We start from the raw sequence: 13,149 nt of genomic DNA, 5'->3' as shown, positions 1-13,149 counted from the left end.
GTCTGCTAATCCTCAAAGCAATTAATTGGCTGCGGAAAGAGATCTGGCGGGGCGGGGGGAAACGCGTGCGCGCACACACACGCAAAACCGCACTGAATTCTCTTGTAATAACACTTGGTTGATAGCTGGCACACGACGCGCACAATCCGCAAAGCGAACGTATCCTTAAAGGAAGAGCGGAATAGAGGAATTAGCGGAAGGGATCTAAAGCGGTATTGATTTTGTGTAGGTCGTACCGTGTTTTCATCGAAAAAGTCATTCCGCAGGCATAACAGTAAGTCAGCGCAATGGTTTGCAACAATGGATCGTTTTGTCTTTAATTATTTATTCGATTCGACGTATGTTTTCTAAGAATGGTACTGGTAACGTATTGAATGTAAATTAGAAAGCTATATCATAATAATGATAATATAGTATAGCAAAAAGTTGGGTCGTTTTGCAAAATTGCCTTACGAGTAGTAAAACATGAGGCGGTTTATGGTCGTGATGGAGGACTAAGGTTTTATTGTTCTGGTCTCTTGTTTCGGAAAACCTCGCGTAGATCTCTCTAAACCTCTTGATATTATTCATTTGTGACGTGGAGCTGGTCAGCATAAAGTTATAATGAATAACTCTCCTTCGGTCGAAGGAAACAGTGATGAACGTTTGCGCTGTGAATCTAGATCGTGCGACTTGCTTCTGGGTTCCTTTCTGAACCAATCCGTAGAAAACTGCGCTATGGCTCTTTCATCACAGCCATGCAGCCATGTTTGGTCCACGTAATGTGGTCAGTTAATTTGGGCGCTCCTACGAACGTTAAAAAGTTTTACTGACACAGTTCTTCATGGAACTTCATGTGCTACACATTCACGCGGCACAAACTTTATTATTTTTTTTTTACTTATTATTATAAAACGGCATTAGCCTTCTAACACCTAAGCGGTCGGTCAAAATGATTTAACATGGCTATTTTGTATAGACATGGGCCATAAAACCTACCTCTTGTTTTAGTTCTTTAATGGTAATTTAACGGCGATTTACAAGCACAAGTTGTTTCACCCTATCCATGTTCACGTCCGTAATCGCTATCACGGGCCTTCTAGAACGAGGATCGTCTTCAATGGACTCTTATCGGCCTTCGAAACGTTTGAACCACCTGTTTATTTGGGCTTTACTCGGTACTTGGCTTCCGTAGGCGTTCTCCAACATCTGCAGAACGTCTGTGCAGTTAATGTTGTCTCACACAAGATGTAATGCACGCTCATAGCCTTATTTGGAAAAAATCGCAAAGCGCTAGATATACTTCCTTGACCCCACCGTACAACTTGGAGATCTCATCAATTATAATAAAACCTTGTGCGTATGTAAGAGCTTTGCTTTTCTTGCCGAAATAAGCGTGGATCACAACGTTCCTTTAGTAGCGCGAAAATTCAAATGGCTTCTTTATTTTTCAACAATGTCAGTGTTTCTTCACACTTACCACGATTATAGAATTTTCTGTGAAGCAAATTACGGAGGGGGATAAGATAAATTGCGAACTGCGTCGCCCGGTGATTTTATTACCCTAAACAGTATACAAATAAATGCATATTTTGCATAATTAATAACCTGCAATTTCATGCACTCGAACAGACAATACACACAGATAAGCTAGATGGCAAAACTCGAACGAACCGATGACTAATTTGTCGTCTCTCAATAATGTTTACCTGTATTTGGTGAAAATATCGTCATAAATGTCACGGTATTCGACCGCCTATGCTCGTGCATGAGTGCGTACACGTAACAGAATTAATATAATTAAAAATGTTACCTCTGTTGGTTAATAACCACGCTTTGCTGTCGTGGTACTATATTGTAAACTTTGCTTATTTAATTAGTAGCTTTTCAGTCGTCATCTAGGTGCATTTTATCGACTATCCAGCATATTATGCAATTGGCTGCTACAAACAGAGGCCAATTCAGTGTCGAAGCGATAACTAACAGACTTTACTAATAGAGCTACTTAAACAGGATGCCTTAAAAAATGCAGAAAGCTAATTTGAAGCCATTTCTACTACTAGGGTTTCGCATACTTTTATTTGGTGTTGCACTCAAAAATTCTTAGTTCGAAGAAGCTCCATAGAGCGTATTCATACAAATCAGTTTCCTCCATGTTTACTCTCCATACCAGTTGATTTAACAGCTCCAATCTCCAAAGTAAGCGTAATGGAAGAATTTTATCAATTGAATAATAATTGAACGATGAGTAATAATCGATCAGTAATAAGACCTACTTTCATGATGAGAATTTCGTAAATAAACGAAATTATAATATTTGATATGATAAAACTCCACATGCTATTGTTTGGGACGGATCTCGGGCTGGAGAGGTTAAAAACACGCTGGCATGAAATGTACACATTCCATTGTAAACCGTATTGGGACGTCATGTCCCAGGTGTCAAACTGATGGTACGAAGCTCGAAGATATGTGGTTCCGAATATCACGCATTATGTAAAATGACAATATATCGCATAAAGCAATTTCTGATCATGTAATCCTCCATTGGGTCTATCAGAATGGTCTAGATTGTCCAAATACGCTTTCGGACTTCTTTCCCTAAAGTTTTTTTTCCAAGTTGGGGCCGTTTGTCGGGTTCACAAGCATCTAACCCTCAAAAGAGAAGATGAGACGCTCTATTACTGAGATGTACTTACAATTATACCAAGCTTACATCAAATACTTTGTCAAAAACTGAAATACATCAGCAACAAGAAACAGGGTATTTACAAGGCATACATTTCTGCTTGCCTACTTTAAAATACAACCTTTTTGGTATTAAATAAATAAAAAAGAATGTTTTATTTTTTAAATTCGCTTTTGTTGGGATACGAATATATCGTGCGAACTGGTACAGCGCGTGAATTAGAGACCTTCCAGGGTCATAAGAATAAAAAACACATGCGTCACATTGTTATTTTGATGATGTATCGCGAAGTGCTATCCTGTTTCGTATGGTAATATAGTTGCTTCAAAAAACTGTGGATTTGTTTTTTCAGCTGCATTTGAGATAAGCAGAATTCATTGGACATTAAGCTGCATATTTAAATTGTATCGCGGTTTTTTGTTTATATGTTTATCCAATTTAAATACCGCACTTTTGAAGCCTCAGTTATGCAATATTATATCCATAGATGTTTTCATATGCCATATGTGTGTGTTCAATACTGTCCATAGATACGAAGATACAAGATCCCAAAGATTTTTAGAAAATGTATGACCCTTTTGTTGCAAGCCGAAAAGCTCGCTTAATATTTGTAGCCCGGTAGAATTCCAGTGAATGCTGTTTGAATAGATTTTTATTTACTGAACAAGCTTTTGTGGCCTAGTAGCTTCCTAAAAAGCAGTACAAGAATGTACAGAATATGGAATATAGATTGGGACTTATTCATATGTTTTTTTTTATGACTGTATGTAGAAAAACAGTTTTTTTTTACACGTGCTAGAAATATCATACCTGACCGTCATATCTATTCAATGACACCAACCTATAATTACAAATTCGGCTCAAAACCTAGAACACTAATTAGTCATTCTCACAATACTCCTTTTTTGAATCATATATACAAGTAACTGATGCTACATATAAAGGACTACAACGAAATAAAATTTTAGACTACGAGCAAAACAAAAGTTCTGAAAATGTAAATGCACAAAATAGCCGAAACGTCCAAAAGTTCCAGAAACACGAAACGGCCAAAAAGTACAAAAAGAACAAAATAACTCAAACAAATGTTAGTCATTTCAGCACATCTGAATGACACAATTGACAGTTGCTATGTTCCTCTCCAAAACGGCCGCTAATTTTTGCATATGCCAAAAATGACTTTCCGATCTTTTTGATAAATTTTTAATCTTAAACCCATTTACGATCCTTTGGTTTGCCCCGTATAATTTTTTTTTCGTATTTTTCAGAAACCGCGCGGAAACTGGCATCACCGTAGAACACCGATTTCGAAAAAAAATCCAGGTCTTTGGTTTTGGTAAGGGCAGCGTGGAAGGATTGGAAAATACGCTCAGCTCCACTCAAATTGCAAATACGATGGGTTGTTTTTTACCATATCAAGTTGGTTGTTTTGTCTCGGGCATTCTGTTAGGACCGAGAATGGCGGATGAATGCACACTCGTTACGGCAGACAGTCCGCCGAAGTTTATCTCAATTTAGGTGCCGCACTCCGTAGCTATAGTTCACATCTGTAAATAACCTATTTTTCCGTGTAGCATTTTCACTCTTACGCACCGCAGGCAATCGTCCGCTAAACTTAGGGCCACCTGGAAACCTAGGCTGCGTAGACACGATTCATTGCGAAACGGGAGCCAAGCGTCTGAAGTAATACCTAATTGCTTGAGTAGCGAACGTAAAACACGAAAAATATTTTCGAATACCAGTGAGCGCGGGATAAAGCCCGTGGGAAAAGTGTCGCTCAAATTTATGCGCAACCTCTATATGCTATAGTTTGTCTCGTTCAACAACTGCTGGACTGAATTCTTTATGTTTGTACCGATCCGATGTTGGGGTTGAAAGTGGTCGTTGCGTCATAAGTTTTGAAGCATTTTGACACAATAGCCAATCAGAACATTGATGCGAATAAATCTGTCTGCTATCGTCCCTAAAGTTCATGGCTGCGTCGCCGCATTTATACGACCTTACAAAATTGCGACAGGAGAAGTGCTATAGTCCCCCCCCCCCCTCATTCTTGAGCACCGTAGCAACATCATTTAGAAGCCTGTCATGAGCGTCATTAAAGCTGCGAAGGGCACATCGTTACGAATCTTACGTTTGGTAAAATCATGCGAAACAATATCAAATCATTGTCTGACGAATAGTACGCAAAACTAACTAAGAATTGTTTGGTTTAGCAGAATGGTCTGACATGATAGCTTGATTTATGACGTGCTCTGGCATCGATTCGAATTCCCGATGAGTTCGTAAATGGTTTTCTCTACCTAAATTTAATAATAAGCTCGAAAAGTTTAAAAGCACATAGAATTTCAGTTGTTAGCGAATGTTGTGTGCGGCTTCTGGGCATAACGCGTCTTCTTTAATAGTAGAATGACCCCACGGACTTCGAAGGTAGTGGATATGGTCTTACGATGATGTATGCATAGCGGTATTAGTGGCATGGATACGGTAAGCGGAATAAGTACACAGACGATTATTCTCTGCGATAATGTAGGCGTCGAAGCTCCAGTCCCGCACTATTCGATCTCGTCAGTATATTAAACAGTAAGCACAGTTCTTAATGCGTGCACCTTAAATGAAATTCTTCGGGGACGTCTTATCATATAGCCACATTGTAAATCGCTTTCACGCTCACACATAATTCAATAAACGAATTTAATATATGAATAGCGCCTACTATTACCAGTGTAGAAAACAACGAGTGCGTAAAAACTTTTTACCTTACAGTAAATGCATGGCTTAGATATTTATCATTACAATCAATCGCTGTTCTAAACGCGAAACAGTGCCTCCTGTATTTTTTTTCGCCCTAAGGAAGCACGCGTCGTGAAAACAAGATATCGCTTCTGCTTAAATAGCAGCGTTTCGACGCCTGTATCATACAATTCAATGCACCTAGTGAATGCCCATTCCGTAAGCGCCCCGGCTTATTTGAGTAACCAGCCAAACTTGTTAATCTCAGGATAATTTCTTCCTTTGAGATTGTCAGTTTGCCTGTTATAAAAGAAGTGTCAATGTCTGCGGCCGATAGAAGTTGTATGATCCCAACTTAATCAGGAAGCATATTATTGGCCAGGAGAAGCACAACGATTCCTAATATGCTTGTCAATCACTTTTTCTAGTTCATTTTTGAACATGTCTCCCCATTAGAGAAAACTAAAAGAAGCCTTATTACAAATAAGTTTAGAGCTCTAGTCAAACATTGCATTTTCCATAAACGTTCGGGTATGACGACTGCCATATTGAAAAATTGAAACTTTAAATTCTCTAATATAATAACATCGAGTAGTGTTTATATTTTATGAATAAGCCTTGTTGCGAAACAGCTGATCACACAAGCCGTTGCTTCTCGTTACCTGCGCCTAAACAAACCACATACAGTGAATATTTATTAACTACTTGAGAAACTGACTTAGTTCTATTATTCGAGACAAAGCAGATAAGTCGCTTCGGATGGCTCGCTGCAATTACGCAGTCGTACGTCCGTATTTTAGGACCGAAATTCGTTAACGCTACCAAAGACCTTAGCAAGGTTACTTGATTTAAGTTTTCAAGACATCGATGACTAAGTGCCAATATAGAGAGCACTACAAACTAAAAGAGCTTGTATAATTGGGTAAATTTGATTAGGGCTTTGCATTATGATTGATCGAACGATACTATCATGCATTTTACCTATTTTGGCCGTAATAACAATCTGAGGAGACCTGAAACGGAAACACGCAACTTGGAACATAACAGCTACAGTTTCACTATCGATTATACGAATTTACAAAATAGTAAGAAAACTACAGAAAAGACTTCTGTTCACAACATACACCCTCTGATGTCCATATTTTTTTAGACCCACCCCTGGCCTTAGCATTTGTGGGCAGCATACATAGCAGCTATAAGCGTATGCTACGGATCGTTTGAACTTCTTAATGCTTGATCGATAAAAAACATCCATCGGGTGAAGCGAGTTCTACTTGTTTTATTGCCAGGCTCCGTGTTCCTCGCCAGTGTATTGTCAGTATCATGTTAACCGTTGGCGGGTATTCCAAAGCTGTTAGACGATCTTCGAAGGCTTCGTGGCCGCCTGGTGGATGATGTACTGCAGGTTATTGAGTGTTTGGAATTCTAATATTAAATGAAAAATGCACTGATGTATTTTGTCGGTGCATTTTCAATGTAAAACCAAAAGTATTTGCCTTAAGACCTTAGTGAGACCTAACGTATAATATTTTAGTTATTGGATATTCAGTTCGAGCGGCAACCAGGTGCAATAAGGCTAAACGTTTCGACGCTATATTTTGACCTTAGATCTGCATTCTAGCGCGTCACGCATTAAAAAAGGAGAAGAAGAAGAAGAAGAAGAACAATAACAACAACAACAAGAATCCACCTTCTCCTCCTGCGCTAGGAAACCTTCCTCGATAACAGGGCTCATGTAAACGGTCGATACTTTGAGAGTGCTAGGGTAACGTCTGAATGCATTTAAGGCATTCACTATATCGTTTCCGGTACGTATTGCAATAAACTCTCTAGTATACGTAGTGCCGTCGTCATTATCGGCGACGGCATACGCGTAATACAATGACACACAGACAGTTCACGAGAGTCAATTATGCAGCAAAATCTGCTAGACTTCGATAGGTGGATCGTGACACTCGATCTAGACTTACTTACTTCATTAAAAAAAGCTCGCCGTTTTGCATTGCAGACTCGAGAATACAAGGCGAGGATATAGCATAGATGATGTATATTTGAAGTTTTAGAACGCAATTAAAGATCTAGGTGTAGTTACATCAATTTTTATAAAATATTCAGAACACACGGCCCGCGCTGTGCTCCACTCGTTACAACCTCCGACTATCTACACCTCACGAGCTTTTTCGATAAGTAATCCTGATTTTTTCGTGAAACCGTTTCGTACAGATGCAGAATTAATTATGCGCAACCCCAATGTGGAATCCAGTCTTTATTAAAGACGAAGAACTTCTACAAGAAGTCGCCAATACGTTTGGTGGTCACACCCACTTTAGATCGCTTCAAAATTACTGATAAAACTATATTCTACTACAAAGTTTATAAGGATGCAGAAGACAGGACCGCATGTTATCGAAAATATTATCGAGGCCTGGGCTAAAGCTGAAAGATATGTAGACATAGCAGCAAAACGAAAGGTGGGCGATCTTTCCCAGTTAGACTATCGCCTGTACGCCGATGATCAGTGCAACATAAAGGTCGCGTACTGCAAAATTGAAGGAGACCATTTCCATAAGGTGCGAATACGTTTTCCGGTTTAGGCGTATTAAATCTCTGTCTGACTATGTCTATAATAATTTTAAATAATAAAAATTAGTTTTATGTGTCATTTATTAGAAGTTGCATCATGAAGATGTACGGCTTGACTTCTTTAGCTTAAAATTATTTAGGCACTTGTGGCAAGGCATTATAAAATAGTTATTGCTTAACATATACATATTTTTTATGGGCTTTTAAAACACTTCATTAATATCATGAGGTGTTTTTAAAGCATGCTGGGTTGATGTATTTTAAGCGCAAAAATTAATTCGCCTAATATGGGTTTGCGCTGTCGAAACTGTTAAAGTGTTGAGACCGGCTTTAAAGTTCGATATTCAACTTCCGTGCAATATACGCATGTCGTTTGTAATGACATAGTTGGTCACTCACACGCTAGAACCAATAAATTTTATTTAGTCAGTGTTTCTTCCGATAGAGGGATACCTCTCTAATAATCCTCGAAGGATTCCTATTGGCGTTGTCTAATAAGGTCTCCTAAAGTGAAAATCATCGACAGACTAAAAGAGACGTTGTTTCAACATCAATTTTGTTAATCACGTGGTCACAATTACTCAGTTCCGATACACGGTACTACTAGACATAACTTTAAATAAAGTACCTGCCATATTACACAGAGAGGAGGAGTCAACAACGATTCGAGGAATGAGAACGATTCAGCTTCTTGTCTACGACCAAATACGGCAAACACGGGAACTGCTACTGAAATTTTCTCTAATGCGATAGTGAGCTCTCTTAAGAAGCTCTCCAACGTACGACAGTGAAGGAAAAATCGAACTCCAATAGATCCACTGCGTATTCACAAAGGTGGAAAAGACTTTTCGAGGTAAAAGCACGTGGTCGATGCTGTCAAGCAACAGAAACCCACGCCCCGACAGCTGTTCGCGGAGGGTTTTCAACAAACTAGGAGGATGTGCCCGTTACTAATGTATTTGTCGTAGAATTAGAAGCTTCAATACAAAGCGCCTTTTTATTAGCTGCAGACGAAACATCTGCGGATATCCATGAACTATAACGCTGCAAGGAAGAAGCACGACAGGTAACCGGGTGGGATAATATTATGCTCGAATATAAATAGTGGCGGTTTTTTCACCTATTAAAGCATATAGCATATTACTCAAGTGCTAGCAGTTTCCTAATTGATTATTCTCCGCTGTCATTCTCTGTGGACCTGTCTTATTTTCTAAGCAATTTGCTGGATATGGCTGGGAATGTTCAGGTCTGGAGCTCGTTCGCACAATTTTTAGGACCCTCTTCAGTGTCAATTGTTGCTGAGTTGAATTCACAGTGACTGGAAAGTGGTACTAATGTATCGCCGCGATGTCTTGAAAATATGGTGGGTTCCCGAGAGCCTGAAACATAGCTCTTGCAAAGTGGGTCTTCATGTTTCGAGTTTTACGTCCGGTACCGCCATTAGGCATTGTTTTATCAAACAGATGGCATACTAGCTCCTAGCAGGAAATAAAGTGTGTCTATACTCTCGTATTTGAACGTAAACCACAATGTATCCTTAAGATTAGCAGGAAAATACGTCACCGATTGAACTATCACGGACATTTGTAAAAAAAATGGATTTAACGATCGTTGTCATATGTAATCTAAGACTATCGTAAAGAATGATTACTTAACTTACCCACCGGATATTTCCTGTTGGAATCCAGGTAGGCCAGACCCTCGTTAACGGTCCTGTTTTTCTCAAACATTTTGCAATGTAGAAGACCTTCCCAGTTTCACCGAACGCAAATTATGGTCTTCTTAGGATGTAGATTCAGCATGAGTCTTTTTCCTTTCTTTGCCTCAGATCGACATGGAAACACCACTTTTCATCACCAGCAACAATTCTGTACTCCATTGTGATTGCGTGTTATCCGGTATCGCGCGATATGTTCAGAGATAATGAGAAGCCTCGCTTCCCTGTGCCTTTCGTTCAGTTCACGGGGCGCTTAGGTTCCTAATGTTAGACTGCATGCAATACATTCAAGATGGGTTGGAAAAGGCTCTTGGGCAATATCAAGTTCGGACGGTAGACCGGGACGGTGTGTATTCTTGGTATTAAGACACCATTGAAAACCACCTTTGAGTAGTTCTCCTAGACACTGAGTCTACATCGTACATATAATACATATGAATATTACTATAAATAAAATGTGAAATACATAGAGTAGATGTGGAAAATGTATTTCTTCATTAGAGTATTCATCATTAAAACTCCAATTCTATTAGAAATACACCTATATACTGTGCAAACTACGTTACATACAATCCTTTGTTATAGATATAAGTGCTTTTCGTTTCAATGTATGATATGTGCACAGTCTTTTTGAAGCGTGAACGTTTCCTTCTGGTAAAACTCTAATACAAACAGTGGGAATAGTGATTTCTTTACTTTCGCATGTACTGCAATAGGATGTAGCATGTATTTGAACATGTGATACAGATAAATGATCACTTGACCATTGATGTCCTAAGTCTTTCCCGGAAGTCGGCTTCGAAATCCACATCTATTTTAGGTACGAAAAAACGAACGCATACGTATGCGTACAGAAGCGATATATTCACTAAACAAGAACGCAGGACAAGAAATAGGGGAATCTCAAGACAAGCGTTTCCACAATATTTACACAAGGCTTTACACAATAAAAAAAACACGTTCTACATTAAAAAAGCCATTCATATTTTCACCAACAATTTATAATTTAAAGATTATATGCTACAAGACCATTATTTTTTCATTTTTCGTCCTGAAGCTATTTTCACGCAACTGGGTAGAGGATGTTATTTATTTCAAATTTGTCTGATTTGTCTTAAGTTTTTTTGTCCGGCTGAAGTGGGCCAAACACAACAGAATACTGCTACATAAAATCAACACCAAAAATTGAATCAATTCACCAGGTTTTAAGGCAAGGCCAGCAATTTTTCGGCCACTCTTAGACACTTTAACTGCAGATCTGTTTACGAGAACTTTTATGCTTGGTTTACATCCTCGACTCACCAGTTATAGCGGGAATAGGTCAACTTCGAAGAAAGACAACTTCACTATATTTAGACCGACAGCTGTTAAACTGTTTTCAACAAAGTTAAAAACATGGATTTATAAAGATATATTCGTGTCTGCGCTCTACAGTACTGAATAGCCAATTTCTCGCTTGTCAAAAAGAAATAGGAACATTTTTTTTTATGGCTTTTTGGATGATTTTGATATAATTGTCCTTTATGCTAGCCAGTAGAAAAATTGTTCCGAATGAAATTAGAGGTAGGTCCACACTAGTAGGGCTAGCCTACTTGCAAAGATGAAGCAAACATCATCCTTTCTTACATGGATAACGCAATAATGATGAATGTACTTGCTACTAACTCCGATATTTAATATAGAAGTAAAGACTAGCAAATTCAGTCAGATCAAGACCTCTTTTCACAAAAGACCAATGCGTGAAATGCGTTTAAAAAAAATTGGGCTTCCTTCAGGTATCCATTACTGTAATAAGGGTCTTTTACCAGCGGTTTTTTTCCTAATTGCAATGTTCCCTGAATTTAGACCTTTCGCAGTTTTTGCCCTTACGTCGGCACTTGCTTTAAAACTGCTTTAATTTTAATAAATATCTTTTTAAAGTCTCCTCGGCCCTACTTAAATGCGTTTTTTGTTCCTAATCTTTTCTTACCCTCCACCTACCTTCATCTGGTGTAATTACCATACTATTTTATATGTTTGTTAGAGAAACTTCAAAAATACCCAATAAAATCCAACCTCGCTACACCCCTTCTGGTGACGCAAGTTTTTGATATTGTACCGAAAAAGTAACTCAGAGGATTTTTCAGAAATGGAAAAAAATAGTTGAAAAAGTTACTGTGGCGACGATTTTAATGCTTCTTTATTTAATCGTATCCCTCGTATAGAATGTGTTATGGTATCCCTGCCGTGAAAGCATGGATAAAACTTTGGTGGTTAGCATATAAGGGGTTCTCCAAATTAGTTCCTGTACCACTGTTTGATCGTATTAACTTCCTAATCCAGATGCGTCTCACTTTTTCGTACGCTTTATTTCTCGAGACAGATTTTGATCCGATTGAATGAGTAAAATTGTTTGGGGCAGAACTGGCCATTTAATACGACGATGTTCCTAATGATAGCTTTTTCCGAAGGAAATCATTCAGGACTTGACGGGACCTAATTCAAGACACGTTCACGCGCTTTGATATTGTAAAAAACGCTAACCTTATTTTCTGAAATGCAATAGTAAAGGCAAGGGCATATCAAAATCACATCAAAGACTCGCTTTCTATAAGAAATTAAATCTTTTTTTTATTTATATTAAAATAGAGCTTGCAGAACTACAGTGGTCATTTTATATAGCTCTAGCGGCTCTTGTATCTGGAAGGTTGCGCTGGAGATCGACGCAGGCGGAACCATCAGGCCATGTTTCTTTATGCAGGTGTTCTTTGAACCTTGTAAGCGTCGGAATCTTTTCTAAGTAGTTTAAGGTGAAAACCATAAGCTCGAGATTAACAGCTTCGAAATGAGTTTCAAAACTGGCGCGCCTTGGTGAGCAAACAACAGTGGGCGCCGGCCGCCAAAAATAGCAGTCTACAAAACACATGGAGGCATTAATGGCGGATGCAGTAACGTCCGACTCACAGAACATCAATTGATCGGGGGGCAGAGAGCCCCAGAGCTTCAATTGTAGAGGTTCATAAGGTTTTTCGACACAACGGAGCATCTTAGCATGATTCGAGAAGTAGTAAAGTTTTAGGTAGCGTATGGGGTGATCTCATAACAAGTGTTCAACCGGTAAACAAAATTTATGGTGTGTACTGATTAACAAAGAATGATACACGCATTGAATATATTGAATATTTTCAAGACGAGACAAGGTCTTCCGATAGGGTTCAAAATATGGCACCAAAAGACTTAGCTCACTGATGATGTTGTGCGTGTTCGTAAAAAAAGCTGAATATCGTTTGATTTACTTGGAAAAAATGAGCTTTGTTTGATCTTTTCATTGATACGATAATCCGTTATATATTCTTTATCATTACAAATAAAGAGTCTCAGCTCCACTTTTTGTTTAATATTTCTGCAAGTCTGTTAATTCGAATTACTTCCACTGATTGTGTATATTCAATGCCCTCGAAGTCATCAGTCT

General features: G+C 38.6%; 1 long non-coding RNA gene across 1 annotated transcript; it reads left to right on the top strand.

Annotated features, from left to right (window-relative positions):
* Positions 1–133: 133 nt before the first annotated feature.
* LOC147755754 (uncharacterized) lies at positions 134–8,044 on the top strand. Its single transcript, XR_015327571.1, has 4 exons — positions 134–274; positions 3,937–4,004; positions 7,007–7,206; positions 7,622–8,044. It is a non-coding gene; the product is annotated as an uncharacterized LOC147755754 (long non-coding RNA).
* The last annotated feature ends 5,105 nt before the right edge of the window (positions 8,045–13,149 follow it).

This window comes from Varroa destructor, unplaced genomic scaffold, assembly GCF_002443255.2.
Source record: "Varroa destructor unplaced genomic scaffold, Vdes_3.0 BEIS01000004.1, whole genome shotgun sequence".
Classification (NCBI taxonomy): domain Eukaryota; kingdom Metazoa; phylum Arthropoda; class Arachnida; order Mesostigmata; family Varroidae; genus Varroa; species Varroa destructor.
This window is presented reverse-complemented; position numbering and strand designations above follow the sequence as displayed.